We start from the raw sequence: 21,323 nt of genomic DNA, 5'->3' as shown, positions 1-21,323 counted from the left end.
TTTCTCATCATTATAGATTCACAATACGTCATTGATCATATAATTTAAAACTTTGCCAAGACATGACATTTCCTTAACCATGATTGAGAGCACACCGATCTACATTCTTCCAGGATATGACCCCCAGCCATACAATCATCAAAGTACAGAATCATCAATAAAACATGTCACCAATTTACATCCTTCAGATTTTCCCAAGATTTACTATTTTTCCCAAGATATGTTATTTCCTTATTAACTAATGCCAAACTATGTAACCAGACTCTAGGTCTCCTAGCCAATCATTAACCTAAAGTACACTTGTACTTTATTTTTAATCTAAAATTCCCATCTAAAAAAGTCCCTTTAAATCTTATATTTAAAATATCCTAAAGTTTATGAATCATCCTTAAAACATATCAGAAACCTATACAACTAAAGACTTAAGAATTTCTAAACTTAAGAATCTAAATAAAATAATATTTCTAACATTATTCTAAAACTGTGTCTTATAAACCTATTTTAATTGATTCCTAAATTTATTCTCATAAAACTGGTTGAGCTGCTTTCTCAAAGAGTTTCTTTGTTTCTCAGTCAAGGTGCACTAGTTCTCAAAGAGTTTGTTTTTCAGAGGATGATTGTTGTCCGTTATTAGGTTTGTCCACAATGTACTAAGATAGAAGAATAGCCTTTTACTTTGTCCTTGATATGCTGAGGGGTGGGTAGAATGGCCTCCAAGGCATGAACTACCTGTTCTGTTCTAGCCATCTGAAATTTAATTTGTTTGGCATTTAACATACTCATGCCTCCTGTGAGAAACATAAGCATGAAAATGCAAAGTCCCAATTACATAAGAAAGGGTCTCATGGTTTCGGTTACCCACCAACCAGCGTGGCTTTGCCAGCATTCATCCTCACTGTGACCCTGTGAAGACAGTGGGAGAGCGGCTTTGCCAACACTTTTTCTCACTGTGACCCTGTCAAGACAGTGAGTGGGGGATCGCCTCCACCACTTGGGGACCATAGGTTGTTACAGCCTCCTTTAACTGCTTCACTGTTTTGAAATCTAAAGCACGGTGAATTCGCTGCCCTCCTGCCTGCTCAAGTACAGGGCATGCTAATCTTTGAGGTCCTGTCTCAAGATCCCATCTATCAACTACGGGGGTTGGGGGCCCCATAGCATATGTTGTCTCTATAGGTGGTGCTGTTGGTTGGACACTTACACCCTCTGGTGATAGAAAGGTGTTAGTAGCAGCCTCCTGTTGTTACTTTTTCCCTGATAGTTCTCCCTCCTTTAAATTTTCTTCCTCTGTCTGACTAGCTCAAGAGACCTTCTCTTTTACTTGAACTAAAATGTCTTTCTCCATGGTCTGAACCACTAACAATTTACTTAACACTCTTTTGGTTTGTTTTTTACTAATTTTTAATCTACTATAAAGATAACGCAACCCAACAAGTTAACACAAAACAAAACCGAAACAGAATGAAACAAAAACAGAACAAAAAATCATTGTATCAATTTTCCTATTTTTTTGAAATGTATTTTCGTGGTCTATCTCTATCTCTTCCTCAGTGCCAAACAACTTCCAACCTTGAGCCAACCATTTTTCCCAGTTTGCCTGAGAAAGTTCTAGGGATAGGCAGCTTGAAACAAAAACAAAACAAATCAAAACAAGAACACATTGTTTTTTGAAATGGTCACCTATTTTCTTGCCTTCCCTCAGGGGCAAGCAATTTCACTTACCTCCGAGCTTCAGGCGTTCCCCATACGGGCCACCAAATGCTGCAGTCTGACTGGGCACAAATCACAAACCACTCAAGCAGGAACAAACTTTATTTCCGAACTCCACCAGCACACTCCACACATGCTCCCCAGGAACTCTCCCGAACGCCACCCACGCAGCTCCTCCAGGAACACACCACACACCAACCAGAACTCCCCCCACCAGGCTGTGCGCGCACCCACTCTCCGAATCCCTCGAGAACTCAATGGGAACTCCAAAGTAGCGGCCTCTAGAGGCAGCAAGAGCTGCCCTATACCAGACAGTAAAGGTCTAATATACAATTGAATCAATCCAGCATTATCTTAATGTCTCACCTCTCAACCATTACTTCTGGCAAAATGCCAGGGGCCATTCCGACTAGGCTGTGGCTCTCAGCAGATTTCAACATATAGATTTGGTTGGGACATCATGATTCAAACTATAAGGGATATATACCTAGACAAAAACTGTCACAAGAGACAAGCTCATCAAATAATGATGAGGTGTTAATTAAGAGGATATAACAATTATACAGACACATGCACTCAATATTGAGCACCTAAATACTGAGAGAGTCAAATCTGAACAGAGTTGAAGGGAGAGATATGTAGAAATACACCAAGAGTAGGGGATTCCTATACCCCATCTTCCACAATGGGTAGCTCATCTAGACAGAATCAATAGTGAACGTAAACATCACTATAACCAAATGGACTTACCAGACACCATGGAACACACTTCCCTATGATATCAGAAGACACATTCTTTCACATGCTCAGGAAAAGTGTCTAGGATAGATCACAGCTAGGCCACAGCACACATCTTAACAAACTTGAGGAGACAGAAGCCATATCCAACATCTTTTCCAACCCCAACAACACAAAACTGGGATCAATAACAAGAGGGAAAATGGAAAATTCACAGAGATTTGGAAATTAAACAACAAACTCCTGAAAAACCAAGGATCAAAGCAGAGATCAAAAGGGAAAGATAAAATATCTTGAGATGAATGAAAATGGAAATATAATACAACCTATGAAGCAGCAAAATAATGTTTCAGATAATGCCCACATAGCACAATAAATAAACACGTGCATTAAGGCAAAAGATTTCAACTAACTTAACTTTATATCTCAAAGAGCTAGAAAATACAAACAAAGTTCAAAGTTAGCAAAAGGAGGAAGTTAATAAAGATCAGAGGAGAAATAAATTACATAGAGGCCAGGAAAACAGTCAAAGTGACAAATTTTTAACTGTAACAATAGTCTAAATTTTTTTGTTTGTTCTTTTTACTTATGCATGAGAGTAGAATGTATTTTGACACACATACATGGAGTATAACTTCTCATTTTTGTGGTTGCAGATGATGTGGAGTCACACTGGTCTTCTACTCCTATATGAACATAGGAAAGTTAAATTCTAATTCATTCTACTGTCTTTCCTATTCCCATCCTCTCTTCCTCTTCCCCTGGTCCCCACTGTCTAACCCAGTGAACCTCCACTCCTCCCTCCCCCTGCCTATTGTGAGTTAGCATCCACATATCAGAGGCCATTGCCCTTTGGTTTGGGGATTGGTTTATTGATAGTCTCCAGTAATATTCCACTGTGTATATGTACCACATTTTCTTTCTCCAATCATCTGTTGAAGGGCACCTAGGTTGGTTCTGTAGCCTAGTTATTGCAAATTGAGCTGCTATAAACATTGATGTGGCTGCATCACTATAGTATGCTGATTTTAAGTCCTTTGGGTACATCTTGAGGAGTGGGATAACTGGGTCAAATGGTGGTTCCATTTCAAGTTTTCTAAGGAATCTCCATATCACTTTACAGAGTGGTTGCATCAATTTGCAGTCCCACCAGCAATGTATGAGTGTGCATTTTCCCCCACATCCTCACCAATGTGATAGTTACTTGTATTCTGACTGGAGTGAGAAGAAATCTCAGTGTAGTTTTAATTTTCATTTCTCTAATTGCTAGAGATGTTGAACCATTTTTTTATATGTTTGTTGACTGACCAGATTTCTTCTGTGAAGTGTTTGTTTAGTTTCTTTGCCCATTTATTGATTGGACTATTTGTTTTTGTTTTTGTTTTTTTCTTGGTGTTAAGTTTTTAAAAATTTCTTTATTTATTCTGGAGATTAACGCTCTATCTGAGGCATATGTGGCAAATATTTTCTCCTATTCTGTAGGCTCTCTCTTCAAGTTCTTGATTGCTTCCTTTACTGGAAGAAGCTTTTTAGTTTGATCACATCCCATTTATTGACTCCTAGTTTTACTTCTTGTACTTTAGGAGTCATATTGAGGGATTCATTCCTTAAGCCAACATGATGGAGATTTGGGCCTACTTTTTCTTCCAGTAGGCATAGGGTCTCTTGTCTAATGCCCAAATCCTTGATTCACTTTGAGTTGAGTTTTGCAGAGGATGAGAAATAGAGATCTGATTTCATTTTGTTACATATGGATTTCCAGTTTTCCCAGCACCATTTGTTGAAGAGGCTTTTTTTTCAATGTCTGTTTATGGTGCCTTTGTCTAGTACGACATAGCTGTATTTATGTGGGTTTGTCTCTGTGTCTTCTATTCTGTACCATTGGTCTTATATCTGTTTTGGTGCCAATACCATGCCATTTCTGTTACTATAGCTCTGGAGTAGTATTAAAGGTCTGGTATTGTGATGCTACCTGCTTCATTTTTTTTCACTGAGTACTGCTTTGGCTATTCTGGGCCTCTTATTCTTCCAAATGAATTTCATGACTGCTTTTTCTATTTCTATGAAAATTTTCATCAGAAACTTAATAGGAATTGCATTAAATCTGTATAGTGCTTTTGGTAGTATGGCCATTTTGACAATATTAATTCTGCCTATCCAAGAACATGGTAGATCTTTCCATCTTCTAATGTCTTCTTCAAGTTCTTCCTTTAGAGTTCCATAGTTGTCATGGTAGAGGACTTTAACCTCTTTTGTTAGATTGATTCCCAAACATTTTATTTATTTTTTTTTGAGGCTATTCTGAATGGAATAGTTTTTCTAATTTTTATTTCAGTTGATTCATTACAGATATGTAGGAATGCAATTGAACTATGGGTTAATTTTATATCCTGTTTCCTTGCTGAATTTATTTATGGGTTCTAGAGTTTTTTGGTGTAAATTTTGTTTTTGGGGGGTCTTCTAAATATAGAATCATGTCACTGGCAAATAGGGATAGTTTGAGTTCTTATTTTTCTATTTGCATCCCTTTAATTTTTTTCTTCTGTCTAGTTGTTCAGGCTAGGGTTTCCAAGACTATGTTGAATAGAAGTGGTGAATGAGGGTATCCCAGTCATGTTCCAGTTTTTAGAAAAAAAATCTTTCAATTTTTCTCCATTTAGAATGATGTTGGCCCTGAGTCTAGCATAGATAGTTTTTGCAATGTTGAGGTATGTTCCTACTATCCCTAGTTTTTCTAGTATTTTGAACATGAATTGATATTGTATTTTGTCAAATGTTTTTTCTGCATCTATGTAGATAATCATACGATTCTTGTCTTTAAGTCTGTTGATGTGACGAATAATGTTTATTGACCTCCATATGTTGACCAACCTTGCATCCCTGGAATTAATCCTACATGGTCACCGTGCACTATCTTTTAAATATGTTTTTGTACACGATTTGCCAATATTTTATTAAGAATTTTTGCATCTATGTTCATCAGGGATATTGGTCTGAAGTTTTCTTTCTTTGATGTGTCTTTGTCTGGTTTTGGTATCAGGGTGATATTAGCTTCCTAGAATGAGTTTGGAAGTGCTCCCTCCTTTACTACTTCATGGAATAATTTGAGGAAGGTTAGAAGTTCTACTAGATCTTCTTTGAAGGTCTAGTAGAACTCCACTGAGAATTCATCTGGTCCTGTGCTTTTGATGACATCTTCAATTTCACTGCTTGAAATTTATTCATTTAAATTTTTGATGTCCTCCTGATTCATTCTGAGTAGATCACATGTCTCCAGAAATTTATTGATGTCTTCTTTCTATTTTATTAGAGCATAAATTTTCAAAATAGTTTCTGATTATCATCTATATTTCCTTTGTGTCCTATGAGATATTTCCTTTTTCATCATGGATTTTAGTAATTTGAGTTTTCTCTTAATCTTTGTTAGCTTGGCTAAGGGTTTATCAATTTTATTTATTTATTTTTCAAAGAACTTTGTTTTGTCAATATTTTGGATTATTTCTTTTGTTTTAATTTCAGCTCTGATGTAATTATTTCCTGTTTTCTATTTCTTTAGGTGTCAATTTTTCTTCTTTTTCTAGGGCTTTAAGATGTAACGCTAGGTTATTTATTTGTTGACTTTCTATTCTTTTAAGGAATGAGATTAATGCAATGAACTTTTATCTTAGCACTGCCTTCATAGTGTCCCAGAGATTTTGATGTGTTGCATCACTATTGCATCACTATTCTCATTTACCCGTAAATATTCTTTTCATCCCTAATTTCTTCTGCTATCCATTCATCATTCAATAGCATATTATTTATTCTCTAGGTGGTAGAGTAGCTTCTATTTTTTATTTTATTGTTGATCTCTAATTTAATTCCATCATGATCTGTTGGAATTCAAGTTATTATTTCTGTTTTTTCATATTTGCTAAGAGTTGCCCAAGATACGGTTTATTTTAGAGAAGGATCCATGTGCTGCTGTGAAGAAAGTATATTCACTTGTTGATGGATGAAATATTCTATATATATTGTTAAGTCTGAATTATTAATTATTTTTTTATTTCTATAGTTTCTTTATTTAGTTTTTATTTGGAGGATCTATCCAGTGGTGAGAGAGGTAGAGAGGTATGCTAAAGCCACTCAGTACTATTGTGTTGTGGTCTATTTGATTCTAGAAATTGAGAAGGTTTATTTGGTGTATTTAGATGGTCCACTGTTTGGTGCATAAATATTTATAATTGTTATGTCTTGTTGATTTATAATTCCCTTAAGCAGTATGAAATGTCCTTCTTTGTCCCTTCTGGTTAACTTTGGCTTGAAGTCCACTTTATCTGATATGAGGATAGAAACCCCTGCTTATTTATGAGATCCATGTGAATGAAATGTTTTTTCCCATCCTTTTACCTTAAGTCTATGGATATCTTTGCCTATGAGGTAAGTCTTTTGGAGATAGCATATTTTTGTCTTGGATTTTTTTTTTAATTTAATTTAATTTTTTTTTTTTTTTTTTTTTTTTTTTAGTTTTCAGCAGACACAACATCTTTGTTCATATGTGGTGCTGAAGATCAAAGCCGGGCTGTACATATGCCAGACGAGCGCGCTACTGCTTGAGCCACATCCCCAGCCCCTGGTCTTGGATTTTAATTCAATCTGCAGGTCTATGTCTTTTGATTGATGAGTTTAGGCCATTTACATTCAATGTTATTATTGATATATGGTTTTTATTCTCTGTCATTTTGATTTAATTCTGGTTTTTGTTTTGAATTAGGTTCTCCTTTGATTGACTATGTTTCTAGTGTAGTTCCTCCTTTTGCTGGTTTTCAGTGTAATTTTTCATGGAATATCTTATTGAGTATGTTTTGTAATACTGGCTTTCTAGTTGTGATTTTTAAAAAAATTTTGTTTATCATGGAGTGTTTTCATTTCATCATCAATTCTATAGCTTATTTTTGCTGAGTATAATATTCTTGACTGCCATCCATTTTCTTTCAGAGCTTGATATATATTATTCCAAAACTTCTAGCTTTAGGGATATGGTTAAGAAATCAGCTGAGATCTGGATTGGTTTCCCTTTAATTGTTACCTGTTGTTTTTCCTCAAGTGAGCAGTCTTTTAAGATTCTATCCTTTTTCTGTATGTTAGGCATTTTAAAAAAATAATATGCCTTGGTGTGGGTCTGTTGTGCTTTTGTATATTTGGGGTTCTATAAACCTCCTATAATTGATTTTTCACTTCATTCTTCAGGTTTGGAAAATTTTCTGATATTATTTCATTGAACTGACTGTGAATTCCTTTCATTTGTATCCCCAAGGCTTCATTTATCCCAAAAAATCTTTTAAAAAAATATTTATTGAGTTGTAGATGAACACACAGTATCTTTATTTTTTTTATGTGGTACTGAGGATTGAACCCAGCGCCTCACACATATGAGGCAAGCACTTTACCACTGAGCTACAGCCCCAGCACCACCCCTGCCCAATAAATCTTAAATTTCGTCTTTTTAGGTTATTCTATATTTCTTGGAAGCTCTATTTATGGTTTCTTAACATCTTTTCTCCATGGTCAGCTGTTTTCAGGATTATATATTTTTGTCTTCATTGCCTGAAACTCTGTCTTCCAAGTGATCTAGTCTGTTGATTATGCTTTCAATTGAATTTTTAATTTCATTTATGGATTCCTTCATTTCAAGGATTTCCGCTTGATTTATTTTTCAGTTTCTATCTCTTGGTTGAAGTGATCTTTCATTTTCTGTATTTTCTCTCTGATTTCACTTCTTATATTGTTCTTTATCTCACAGATCAGTTTAACTACATACATTCTAAGCTCCTTCTCTGACATTTCTTCCACTGTGTCAATGGATTCTGTTATTGGAGTATCTTGGTTCATTTGGGAGAAATTTGTTCCCTTGCTTTTTGATGTTGTTTGTGTGTCTACCCTTTTAATACTGTGGATCTAAGGCTGTAGAGTTTCTACCCAGTGGACTTATAGCATCTCTGAAGGTTTTCAGTGCCTCATCATTTAGGGGAAGACAAATAATAACAAAACCCAGTTCAAACAATGTAAAGCATAAAATTAAATATTTCCTGCTATGATGTCTACAATGTTAATTGTCACAATAAACATAAATGAGATGATTGGTTATTTCCTACAATAAAAACAGTAGGTTTGAGAAGACTTTACAATTTTGAAGAGTGAACAAAAAGAGAATGCAAGTGATATAGGATGTGAGGATAATGGGGGAAGAGAGATGTTAGAAGTAAAAAATTAAAGGAAGAGTGAAAGAACAAAAGTGATTAACCATTAGCAGAAGAGAAGAGAGAAAGAGAATTGAGGGAAACCAGTGAGAGAAAAAAATATATATAAAGTAAAATTTTTAAAGAGTAAAAATCAAAGAGTATAAAACAAAACTGAAATATGTTAATCAAACATCCTAGTCATCAAAAAACTGATCCATGAAAAATAACTGGCTTCAAAAATGCTACAAATTGGGAGAAAAAAATAAATGAGTATGTGGGCGACCATCCTTGTACGTGATTTGAGTTACCTCCCTGGCTGGGTGAGAGGCGCTTAGAACATCTTTGTGTCCAGAGCTTTCCCCACCCTTCTCAGGTCTGAGGGCTTGTCCATGTGTAGGCGTGTCTGGCCACTGCCCAAAGACCCAATCTTCACACCTGTCCTTGGGACACTGCCCCCCTTAATCCCCATTGGAGGGTTTTTTTCCCCAGAATTTTTTGTTCTTTAATAAAAGTCCACTCCCTGGAGTGTTCTCTCTCCCCCCCCCCCTCTCTCTCCTCTTCAGTAAACCTCTATACCATAATAGGTAGCTGGAGGCTGGAGCTAGGTTTAAAGGTAATTAGAGCCTGTCTAAACCTGGGGCTGGTTTACAGGTAATTAGAGCCTTTCTCTTTAATTCAAACTCCCTGAGGATTTCTCACATGGCTGAACCTTCATTTATGAAGCCTGTGCTGGCCGTGGGCTAAATGAGTATGTATAAATGTCCTTGAAACATTAAGGTCATGATTAAACACAGAAAAGAGAAAGAGAGAGTGAGAGAGGGAAAGAGAGAGGGAGAAAGAGAGAGAATGAATATCTGGATAAACAGTTAAAGAATTGTTTTCCATTGGAGTTAAAAGTTAAAACAGCTTCTCAGCAGTTTAGGTAGGGTCATCTGGAGATTCATGCTCCACTCTCTGGATTGCTGGAGGGAGAGAGGCAATTCTGAAGATGGAATTCCTGGGGCAGGGTTTAGGCTTCAGTGGGCTCCAGGCTCTTTGCTGAATGCCAGTTCACCTGGGGATTTTAGATCAGCACCCCTCCAGGCCCAGAAATTACCAGTCACTGCTGGAAGACTACCCCAGAGGTCTCCCCTGGGTTCCACTCATGGTGGAGGAGCCGATCCTTTGTCCACTAGGGAACTCTGCGAACCTTACATTCTCTGGTCTCGGATTCAATCTCCAACCCCTCCCCTTTTGAACTCCCAGCTGCGGGGAGCCACATTGAGTCACCACGCCTTCCAGTCCTGATGCACCACGGGAGACCTGAAAGATCACTGTAGTCTGGCCCGGCAGTGCCGTGACTCATGACTCGGTATCCCCCACCCCAGCTCAGGTAGCAAGGCCCGTCTTCAGAGCAGACACACCCTGGGGTTGAGCTGCACTCACCTATTCTTTTATAATCCTACCACTCTGCCCTGTTTGGGATAGAATGTTCCATGGAAACGCCCTTTTTTTGTCCCCTTCTCTTGCTCTGCCTTTGGGTGTGGCCTTCCTAGATGTCAGTCAACCTGCTGACAGCAGACATCTTGAAGCTAGACTCAGCCCCCTGAAACCTGACCCCTTGCCCCATTTGAATGGCTTCTCCTCAATAAAAGGGTTCAGCACGTGCTCTCTCCAGCTCTTTTCACAGACCCCTGAGGTCAGACTCAGCCAGATACATCTCTCCCAGCCAGTCCTCCATGCAGCCAGATTAGAGGGGGAGGGGGAGAGCCAGGTGGGTTTCCACAACCAGCTTTTCCCTGTGTAAACGTCTCTCGGTGTTTGATTTTCTCCGGGTCTTTTAGGCACACTCTAGGTCATGCGGTGTGGGTTTGCCAGGCCTGTATTTTGGGCCAACTCTGGTTTGCCAGGAATCAGCTCCCTCCACTGCCAGCCCTGGGCCACAGCCGCAAAACGGTTCCTCCCTGTGTCTTTCTTACACTGTCTGAAGAGATGGAGCTTCTTCCCCGCACAAGGAGATGGTGCAGTGGCCTTTCAGTTTAGTCCGGCAGTGTCTTTGATCTCTAAACTCTAGACACAGACATGCCTCAGACCTAAAAATGCAGTTTCCTTTATTTCCTTATTTCTTCCTTATTTTATTATATCCAACCGCCTGAGTCCTGATCTGCTCTGAGTGTCCACTTTTAGATTCCACTAAAGTCTATTCCCCAAAGCCAAGCCCCCAGTGAACCACTTCCTGGGGCCACACTCCACCTGCCTCCAGTTACCACTCAGTTAATCACATTAGGGATTAATTAGCTGATTCATTTAAGGTTATAACCCAATCATTTCTCCTCCCAACATTCTTGCATTGTTTCACATATGAGCTTTTGAGGGACACCTCACATCCAAACCATAACATGGGTTCCCCCAACCTGATGGTTTCCTCAGCACCAGTGGGGTGTCCTACAATTCACTCCAATTCTTAAACTATCCATCTGGAGTTAGTGTCAGATCCCAGAGGTTGAAGGGCTCAGTCCTGCAAGACTGCTCCCATTTCAGGTGCCAGTTTCAAGTACAGGCCTTCTGTATTTTTTACTGACTGGCTATAGATTTTGGGATTCTACAGTCCCCTCCTGGGGTTCCATATTGCTGCAGTCTGGCTGGGCACAAAATCACGAGCCACTCACAGCTTTGTAGATTCAAACAGCAATTCTTTATTCCCGAACTCACACCGGCCCTCTCCAAACTCATTCTGGGGAAATCCACGTTCTCTGCCCAAATCCACCTCCTCTGCCTCCCCAATACTCTCTGAATCCCGGGAGAACTCAAGGGGAACTCAGGCAGCAGGATACGCCCTATTCCCAGCAGGAATAATCTTAAACCTGGAACCGCCCTAAACCCTAAACCCGGATTGTCCTAAACCGGGAACTCCCTAAATCCAAGGAGAGCCTAAAACCCTGATCCGCCCTAAACCCAGATCCGCCCTGGTCCTTGAGCAAGGTCACCTTACATGCAATGTCACTGCGAAATGTCTAAGGCAAGTCCTATTTCCACGAGTCCTTCCACTAAGCAACATGGGGTATGCTGGCAAGGAAATTCTCATACCTACTTGGCTAATGGCTCTCAGCACATGTTTTCTAGAATGGCTCAGAATTCAGAGAAACTCTTTGTTTACTGGTTTATCACAAAGGATATACCAACAGGAATAGCCGGATGGAGAAGGTGTGTCGGGCATGCTTCCACACCTTATCCATGTCCCGCTCACACCCTGCATCTGGATTTCTACTCCTATCCTGAAGTTTATTAAATATCAATCAAGGGTTTCTGCACTCTACAGCTCCAACCTCCTTCCCAGAGTTTGGTGGGTGAGGTGGAAATTTCTAATCCCTTTGTTTTTCTGGTTACCAGTCCCACTGAGACCATCAGAGATCACCAAAGGGACAAAGGACAAATGTACTCCTGGGCCTTAACTTGTGGCCTGGCAGCGATAAAGCATAGTTATTTTTCCCTCCCTCTGTTCTCCCTTCTCAACTCATAACTTGTTAGATATTAAAACCTTGGTGTGTGTGCCTGACCTCCTCCTTAACCAGCCTGATCAGCTCCAGGCCAGGGACCATGTGCGTCATTAGCAGCAGGGACAATATCCTTAGGTTTGGTTAGTTTGGGAGGTTCATCTCTAATTCCTTCCTAGGTAAAAGGAAGAGCTAGCTGTTCCCTGCCTCGTGAAGGAAATCTTGGACAGATTCTTCTCAGAAAAAAAATATCCAGTCACCACTAGTCACCTTTGTATAATCAAAACCTCCAGGGGTCCAACTCTGACCTTCACTTGAGGGCAAACCTTCCCCAGTTGTGCCTGCTCAGGTTCAAGGCCTGCAGTGTGTCCAGGTCTCCTTAACCCTCTCCCAACGCTGGATCCTCCTCCTGATCCAGCCACTAGAGTCAATGTGAGGGGTGCAGTCTGGCCCTGTGGGGGACAGAGGCACATTCAGTGGCTTTTCTTGGGGGGCACTGCTGATGACTCTTCAGCAGTTCTCCATATGTAACTGTGTGGTTAAGTAGGGCCATTTGGTGTCTCACACTCAACAGGGTGTGGTACCTCTCACTACCAGCCAGGTGGCTCTTGGAGTTTGATATTTCCAAGGCTATGGGTGGAATATGTTAAGAGACTCCTGGGAGGACACCGTCTGGGTCTTTCTTCTGGAGTCTGGCCTTGGTGCTTAATAGAACCTGAGAGGATGCTGCCCAGAGACAGAAGTACAGAGTGGAGGCAGAGGCTTGTGGAAGCAACCAGGAAGGAGCCGGCTGAAAGGGGACTTGGTCCAAGAGGCCACCCATGGAGTGATGGGGTCCCAGCAGTGTCATGTGCAACAGAGGTCTGAAAGTCAGGTGCTGGGAATCAGGGTTGAAGCAACCAGCTGGAGAAGAGGATGGGGTACTAGTTGCAATTAAGCTTGTGGATTTCAGGGAGACTTGCTGAAGAGTCATCAACAATGTCCCCCAAGAAAAGCCACTGAATGTGCCTCTGCCCCCCACAGGGCCAGACTGCACCCCTCACATTGACTCTAGTGGCTGGATCAGGAGGAGAATCCAGCGTTGGGAGAGGGTTAAGGAGACCTGGACACACTGCAGGCCTTGAACCTGAGCAGGCACAACTGGGGAAGGTTTGCCCTCAAGTGAAGGTCAGAGCTGGACCCCTGGAGGTTTTGATTATACAAAGGTGACTAGTGGTGACTGGATATTTTTTTTCTGAGAAGAATCTGTCCAAGATTTCCTTCACGAGGCAGGGAACAGCTAGCTCTAGGGAGCGAGTTTGAAGGGACGAAAGGAAAATAATAAATTTCGTCTCCCCTTGACTGCAGAGCCCTCTTACTTAATTGCATTATTATATATTATAATTGCATACAGGTTTTTTTCCCCTTTGGAGATTATTCCAGGGAGGACCTGAGAACGTGCCAGTCTTAAGGATCATCGTTCCTGTAATTGAGAAGTTTCAAGTGAGTGGGGTGAGCAGGAGTCCCTGTGAGGGGCAGGTTCTCAGAGGGGTGCTCTGTTTACATGGTGGTCTGCAATATCTGATGTGGGAAAAGTGTCCCTTATGAAACTTGAATCCTATTTTCTTAAGGCCAGACAGGGATGTGCCCTGATGAGCTAATACCCCATGCTGAGGAGTCCTCCATGTCCTCCTAGGCAGAGAACAGGGGACAGGCAGTGAAGGGATCTGCAGTGAAGGGGCGTGGAACCTTCCCCATTCCTACAGACCACAGTGTAACCTCTTGAGAATGCACTTCCTTTTTAGACAGAATTTCCATCTGGTCGGTAGCATATCTCCAAACTTGAAAGTGTACTTATGGTTAAAAATAAACTACAACTATTGTTCTAGAGACTTGTCTTCCACTGTGCTGATAACCCTGAAGACAACTCCACCAGAGGAGTACCAGAAAAACTGGGAATATTGAGCCTCCCAAGATTGAAGGACTGACTTCTAGAGGAAGTGGTCATTTGCCAAAATGCTGTGTATATAGTCCATGAATAACAACCAGGAGTTCTTATGGGTAAAGATTGGCTGATTATGGGTGCAAATGCTTTTTAGAAAAAATGGTCTCATCAACACATAGGTCTATGTTGTTTTAAAAAATTATTTTAGTAGTGCATGATCATTATTCACAATATGGGGTTCATTTTGACATAATTCTATGAAATAAAAATGGAATCTATGGAATATAATTTGCTTCACTTTGGTTCACGTACTTTCCTTTTCCCTCCCTCCATCCTCCTCCCCCTTTGCTGTACCCTACTGGTCTTCTCTATTTACTTGCAGATTTTTATATCATACATATATATCTGATATAAACACACACACACACACACACACACACACACCAGTGAATCCCACCACAGGTGTATATTGGTCAACTACATCCCACCATTGCTCTCTCTTCCTGCCGTCTTCCCTCCTCCCCAATCCCCTTCCACTGCTCCACTGCTCTCCCTTCTATTTCCCCTTGATCCCCTTACTTTGCTCTAGCTTTCGCATGTGGGAGAAAACATTCCATCCTTGACTTTCTGAGCCTGGCTTACTTCACTGGCATGATGTTCTCCACTCCTGAAATGCCGTGATCTCACTCTCTCTATGGCTGAGTGAAGCTCCATTGTGTATGGAAACCACATTTCATATGAAATATCGAAGGCAGTGGTTCTCCAGTGGGGGTAATTTTGGCCACCAGAGGACATTGAACAAACTCTAGAGGCACATTTTGTTGGCACAGCTGGGATGCTGCTTCTGGCATCTGGTGGATGCTGGCAAAGGGACCCTGCTGAGCACCTTGCTGTGCACAGGCCTTTAATTCTGGCTCTCGCTGTATCATCCTCCACCTGTTTCTGCCTGTGTCAGGTTGGCAAATTTCACGCTTCCAACCCAACCAAGAGCCTCTCTAGCAAACACACAGTAGTGGCCTGGGGAGGAACGCAGAGTGGATGAGGCAGGATGGGGTGTCCTGTGAGGAAGACCCCCTGGCTGGTGAGAAGGGCACGGCGGGGGTTGGAGGTGCTAAACCTCACATCCCAGATAATTCCTCTAGGGCTGGTCCTGCCCGTCAGCACGGGGAGAGTGAGCTTTTCACCCAGTCCCAGGTCTTGAGAGATCCGACACCCTGCTTAGCCCCAAATGTGATTTTCTTTGTTCTTGCTAAAGTAGTGTCTTGACAAGCCAAAATTCCTTCTAAATTGGCTTCCATTCTCTGAATTTGGAACCAACAAATGTCCTGTTGTGGAATGTGTTGACGATGGTGATGAAAATCGTCTCCTCCTCCGTGACAGATCTGAGGTCTCAGGTTTGCAGCGGGCCTAAGCCATTCCCATGTCCACAGCAAGGAACCGTCATCAGGGACGTCAGTGCATGGCTGTTGGTGGCTGCTGGGTCACAGAGGGCATGAGGAAGCTGTGGGGACGGACAGGCGTGTTTGTCATCTTGACAATGCTGCCCATTTCACTCTGACATACATCTGTTAAAACTTATCCATTGCACCATCCTGTAGTTTACTGAATGTCAGAAACACTTATTCAGTTTTCTTATTTTACAATGAAATTATTTGCCTTTCTTATTAAGTTGTAAGGGTTCTTCTTTAATGTGTAATGATGATTTATTTTTTAAATTTATTTATTTATTCTAATTTGTTATACATGACAGCGGAATGTATTTCAATTCATAATACACATATAGAACATACACATATAGTATTTCCATTTCTTTGGTTGTACACAAAGTATTTTCACACCATTCATGTCTTCATACATGTACTTAGGGTAATGGTGTCCATCTCATTCCACCGTCTTTCCTACCCCCATACCCGCTCCCTTCTCTTCCCTCCCCTTGCCCTATCTAGAGTTCCTCCATTCTTCCCATGCTACCCCCATCCTCATTATGGTCAGCATCCACATATCAGAGAAAACATTTGGCATTTGGTTTTTAAGATTGGCTTACTTCACTTAACATAATTTTCTCCAACGCCATCCATTTATCTGCAAATGCCATGATTTTATTCTCTTCTAATGCTGAGCAATATTTCATTGTGTATATATGCCACAGTTTCTTTATCCATTTATCTACTGAAGGGCATCTAGGTTGGTTCCACAATTTAGCTACTGTGAATTGTGCTGCTATAAACATTGATAGGGCTACATCACTATAGTATGCTGTTTTTAAGTCATTTGGGTATATACTGAGGAGTGGGATAGCTGGATCATATGGTGGTTCCTTTCTAAGTTTTCCAAGGGATCTCTATATCACTTTTCATATTGGTTGTATCAATTTGCAGTCCCACCAGCAATGTATGAGTGTGCCAATTTCTCCGTATCCTTGCCAACATTTGTTTGTATTCTTAATAGCTGCCACTCTGACTGAAGTGAGATGAAATGTTAGAAGAGTATTGATTTGCATTTCTCTAATTGCTAGAGATGTTGAAAATTTTTATATATTTATTGATTGATTGTATATCATCTTCTGAGAAAGGTCTGTTCAGTTTCTTGGTCCATTTATTGATTGGATTATTTGGGTTTTTTTTTATGTTAAGTATTTTTGAGTTCTTTATATATCCTAAAGATTAGTGCTCTATCTGATGTGCATGTGGTAGAAATTTCCCCCATTCTGTAGGCTCTCTATTCACCTCACTGATTGTTTCTTTTGCTGTGTAGAAGCTTTTTAGTTTGATTCCATCCCATTTATTGATTCTAGATTCTATTTTCTGGGCTATAGGAGTCTTGATAAAGAAATTGGTTGGATTAGGTGCAGGGTCTCTGGTTTAATTCCTAGGTCCTTGACCCACTTTGAGTTCAGTTTTGTGCATGGTGAGAGACAGGGGTTTAACTTCATTTTGCTGCATATGGATTTCTAGTTTTTCTAGCACCATTTGTTGAAGAAGCTATCTTTTCTCTGATATATGTTTTTGGTGCCTTTGTTTAATGAGCTAACTGTAATTATGTGGGTTAGTCTCTGTGTCATCTATTCTGTACCATTGGTCTACCAGTCTATTTTGGTGCCAATATTATGCTGTTTTTTTTTCTTTTTTCTTTTCTTTTTCTTTTTTTTTTTTTTTTTTACTGTGGCTCTGTAATATAGCTTAAGGTCTGGTATAGTAATGCCACCTGCTTCACTCTTCTTGCTAAGGATTGCTTTAACTATTCTGAGTGTCTCATAACTGCTTTTTCAATTTCTATGAGTAAAGTCATTGGGATTTTGATTGGAATTGCATTAAATGTGCATAGTGATTTTGGTAGTAGGGTCATTTTGACAATATTAATTCTGCCTATCCAAGAACAAGAGAGATTTTCCATCTTCTAAGGTCTTCTGTAATTTCTTTCTTTAGTGTTCTGTAGTTTTCATTGTTGAGGTCTTTCACCTTTTGGTTAAGTTGATTCTCAAGATTTTTTTTTTTTTGAGGCTATTGTAAATGGGGTAGTTTTCCTCATTTCCCTTTCAGAGAATTTGTCACTGATATACAGAAATGCCTTTGATTTATGAGTGTTGATTTTATATCCTGCTACTTTGCTGAATTCATTTATTAGTTCTAAAAGTTTTCCAGTAGAATTTTTTGGGTCTTCAGGTATGGAATCATGTCATCGGCAAATATTGTTAGTTTGAATTCTTTTTTTCCTATTCATATCACTTTAATTTCTTTCATCTAATTGCTCTGGCTAGAGTTTCAAGAACTATTTTAAATAGAAGTGGTGAAAGAGGGCATCCCTGTCTTGTTCCAGTTTTTAGAGGGAATGCTTTCAATTTTTCTCCGTTTAGAATTATATTGGCCTGGGGCTTAGCATACATAGCTTTTACAATGTTGAAATATATTCCTTATATCCCTAGTTTTTTTAGAGTTTTGAACATGAAGGGGTGCTGTATTTTGTCAAATGCTTCTTCTGTATTGAGATGATCATATGATTCTTGTCATTTTTATATTTTGTTTTAGTTGTAGTTGGACACAATACCTTTATTTTATTTTTATGTGGTGCTGAGAATCAAACCCAGCACCCCGCATGTGCTAGGCGAGCACTCTATCACTGAGCTGAAACCCAGGCTGATGATTCTTATCTTTAAGTCTACTGATGAGATGAATTACATTTATTGATTTCCATATGCTGAACCAACCTTACATCCCTGAGATGAATCTGACTCGATCATGGAGCACTCTTTTTTATGCTTTTTAATTCAATTTGCCAGAATTTTACTGAGAATTTTTGCATCTATGTTCATTGGAGATATTGGTCTGAAATTTTCTTTCTTTGTTGTGTCTTTGTCTGATTTTGGAATCAGGATCATAGAGTGAGTTTGGAAGTGTTCCTTCTTTTTCTATTTCATGGAATAACTTGAGGAGAATTGGTATTAGTTCTTCTTTGAAGGTCTTGTAGAACTCAGCTGTGGATACATCTGTCCTGGGCTCTTCTTGGTTGGTAGGCTTCTGATGGCGTCTTCTATTTCATTGCTTGAAGTTGATCTGTTTAAATTGTGTATATCACCCTGATTCAGTTTGGCAAATCATATGACTCTAGAAATTTGTCAATGACTTTGATATTTTCTATTTTATTGGAGTATAAATTTTCAAAATAATTTCTAATTATATTCTGTATTTCTGTTGTGTCCATCGTGATATTTCCTTTGTCATCATAGGTGTTAGTGATTTGAGGTTTCTCTCTCCTTCTCTTCATTAGCATGGCTAAAGGTTTATAACTTTTATTCACTGTTTAAAAGAATCAGGTTTTTGTTTTGTCAACTTTTTCAGTTGTTTCTTTTATTTCAATTTCATTAATTTCAGCTCTGATTTCAATTTTTTCCTGTCTTCTACTGCTTTTGGTGTTGATTTGCTCTTCTTTTTCTAGGGCTTTGAGATGTAATGTTAAGTCATTTATTTGTTGACTTTTTCTTCTTTTAAGAAATGAACTCCATGCAATGAACTTTCCTCTTAGCACTGCCTCATAGTGTCCCAGAGATTTTGATATGTTGTATCAGTGTTCTCATTTACCTCTAAGAATTTTTAATCTCCTCCTTGATGTCTTTTGCAACCTATTGTTCATTCAATAGCATATTATGTAGTCTCCAGGTGTTGGAGTAGCTTCCATTTTTTATTTTATCATTAATATCTAATTTCATTCCATTATGATCTGGTAGAATGCAGGGTAGTATCTCTATTTTTTTGTATTTGCTAAGAGTTGCTTTGTGGCCTAATATATGGTCTATTTTAGAAAAGGATCCATGTGCTGCTGAGAAGAAAGTATATTCACTTATTAAAGGATGAAATGTTCTATATATGTCAGTTAAGTCCAAATTATTGATTGTATTGAACTCAATAGAGTTCTATAGTTTCTTTGTTCAGCTTTTATTTGGAAGATTTATCTAGTGGTATAAAAGGTGTGTTAAAGTCACCCAGAATTATTGTGTTGTACTCTATTTGACTCTTAAACTTGAGAAGAGTTTGTTTAATGAATTTAGATGCTCTATTGTTTGGAGCATGTGTATTTATAATTACTGTGTCTTGTTGATGTATGAAATGTCCTTCTTTATCCCTTTTGATTAACTTTGGCTTGAAGTCTACTTCATTTGATTTGAGGATGGAAAACCCTGCTTGCTTTTGCAGTCCATGTGAGTGGTATGTTTTTTCTTAACCTTTCACCTCAGTGTGTGGATGTCTTTTCCTATGAGATGAATCTCTTGAAGGCAGTGTATTGATGGTTGTTTTAAACCCAATCTGCCAGTCTATGTCTTTTGATTGGTGAGTTTGGGCCATTAATATTCAAGGTTACTATTGAGATATGATTTGTTTTCCTTATCATTTTTGTTTATTTTTGTTGTTTAACTTGTCTTGGTTTCTCCTTTGAGTGGGTTTTTCCTTCAGTGTAATACCCACCCTTTGCTGATTTTCATTGCTGTTTTTCATTTCCTCTTTGGAATATGTTGCTGAGGATGTTTTGTAGTGCAGGCTTTCTCACTGTAAATTCTTTTAACTTTTGTTTATCATAGAAGATTTTTACTTATCATCACATCTAAAATTTAATTTTTCTGGTTATAAGATTCTTGGTTGGCATCCATTTTCTTTCAGAGCTTGGTATATGTTGTTCCAGGGTCTTCTAGCTTTTCAGGGTCTGGGTTGAAAAATCTTCATATATCCTAATTGGTTTCCCCCATATGTAATCTGATTCCTGTATCTTGTGACTTTTAAAATTCTCTCCTTATTCTGTATGTTAGGCACTTTCATTATAATGTGCCTTGGTGTGATTTTGTACATTTGGTGTCCTGAAGACCTCTTGTATTTGATTTTCCAATTTATTCTTAATGTTTGGAAAGTTTTCTGATAGTATTTCATTGAATAGATTGTTCATTCCTCTGGTGTGGAATTCTATGCCTTCCTCTATCCCAATAATTCATAAATTTGGTGTGTTTATGCTATCCCATAATTCTTGAATGTTCTGTTCATGGTTTCTTCCATCTTCGCTGTGGGGTCAACATTCTTTTCAAAATTATATGTATTTCTTCTTCATTGTCAGAGGTTTTGTCTTCAAAATGATCTAATCTGTTGGTGATGCTTTTTATCAAGTTTTTATTTTTGATTTATTGTTTCTTTCATTTCAAGTATTTCTGTTTGATTTTCTTTTAGAACCTACCTCTGTCTCCTTACTGAAGTAATCTTTTTCTTCCTGTATTTGCTTATGTAGCTCTTTATTGAAATGATCTTTTGCTGCCTGCACTTGCTCTTATATCCTCCTGTAATTCACAGAACATTTTAATTATGTACATCCTGAACTCCTTCTCTGTAATTTCTTCTGTTTTTCTGGCCATGGGTTCTAATAATGTAGTATCTTGGTTTGTTTGGGGAACTTTCTTCCCTTGTTTTTTCATGCTGTTATGTGTCTTTCTTTCTACCACTGCAGATCTGAGGCATTTCATTTTTGACCCAAAGGCTTATAGTGTCCCTGCACGGTTTCAATATCTTTCCTTTAAGGGGGAGAACAATGTGAACAGATCCCAATACAAACAGTATACAGCCTTATACCAAATAGCTCCTATTCAGACATTTACGGTTTTGTCACAATATGCAGAAATGTTGAGTTCACTTATTATCTACAATATAAACAGTAGGTTTGCAAAAAGGTCTACAGTTTCTGATGGTGGACAAAGAACTGGGGTTGAGGTGTAGGATGAGATGTTGA

Source organism: Callospermophilus lateralis, chromosome 1 (genome assembly GCF_048772815.1).
Source record: "Callospermophilus lateralis isolate mCalLat2 chromosome 1, mCalLat2.hap1, whole genome shotgun sequence".
NCBI lineage: Eukaryota > Metazoa > Chordata > Mammalia > Rodentia > Sciuridae > Callospermophilus > Callospermophilus lateralis.
This window is presented reverse-complemented; position numbering follows the sequence as displayed.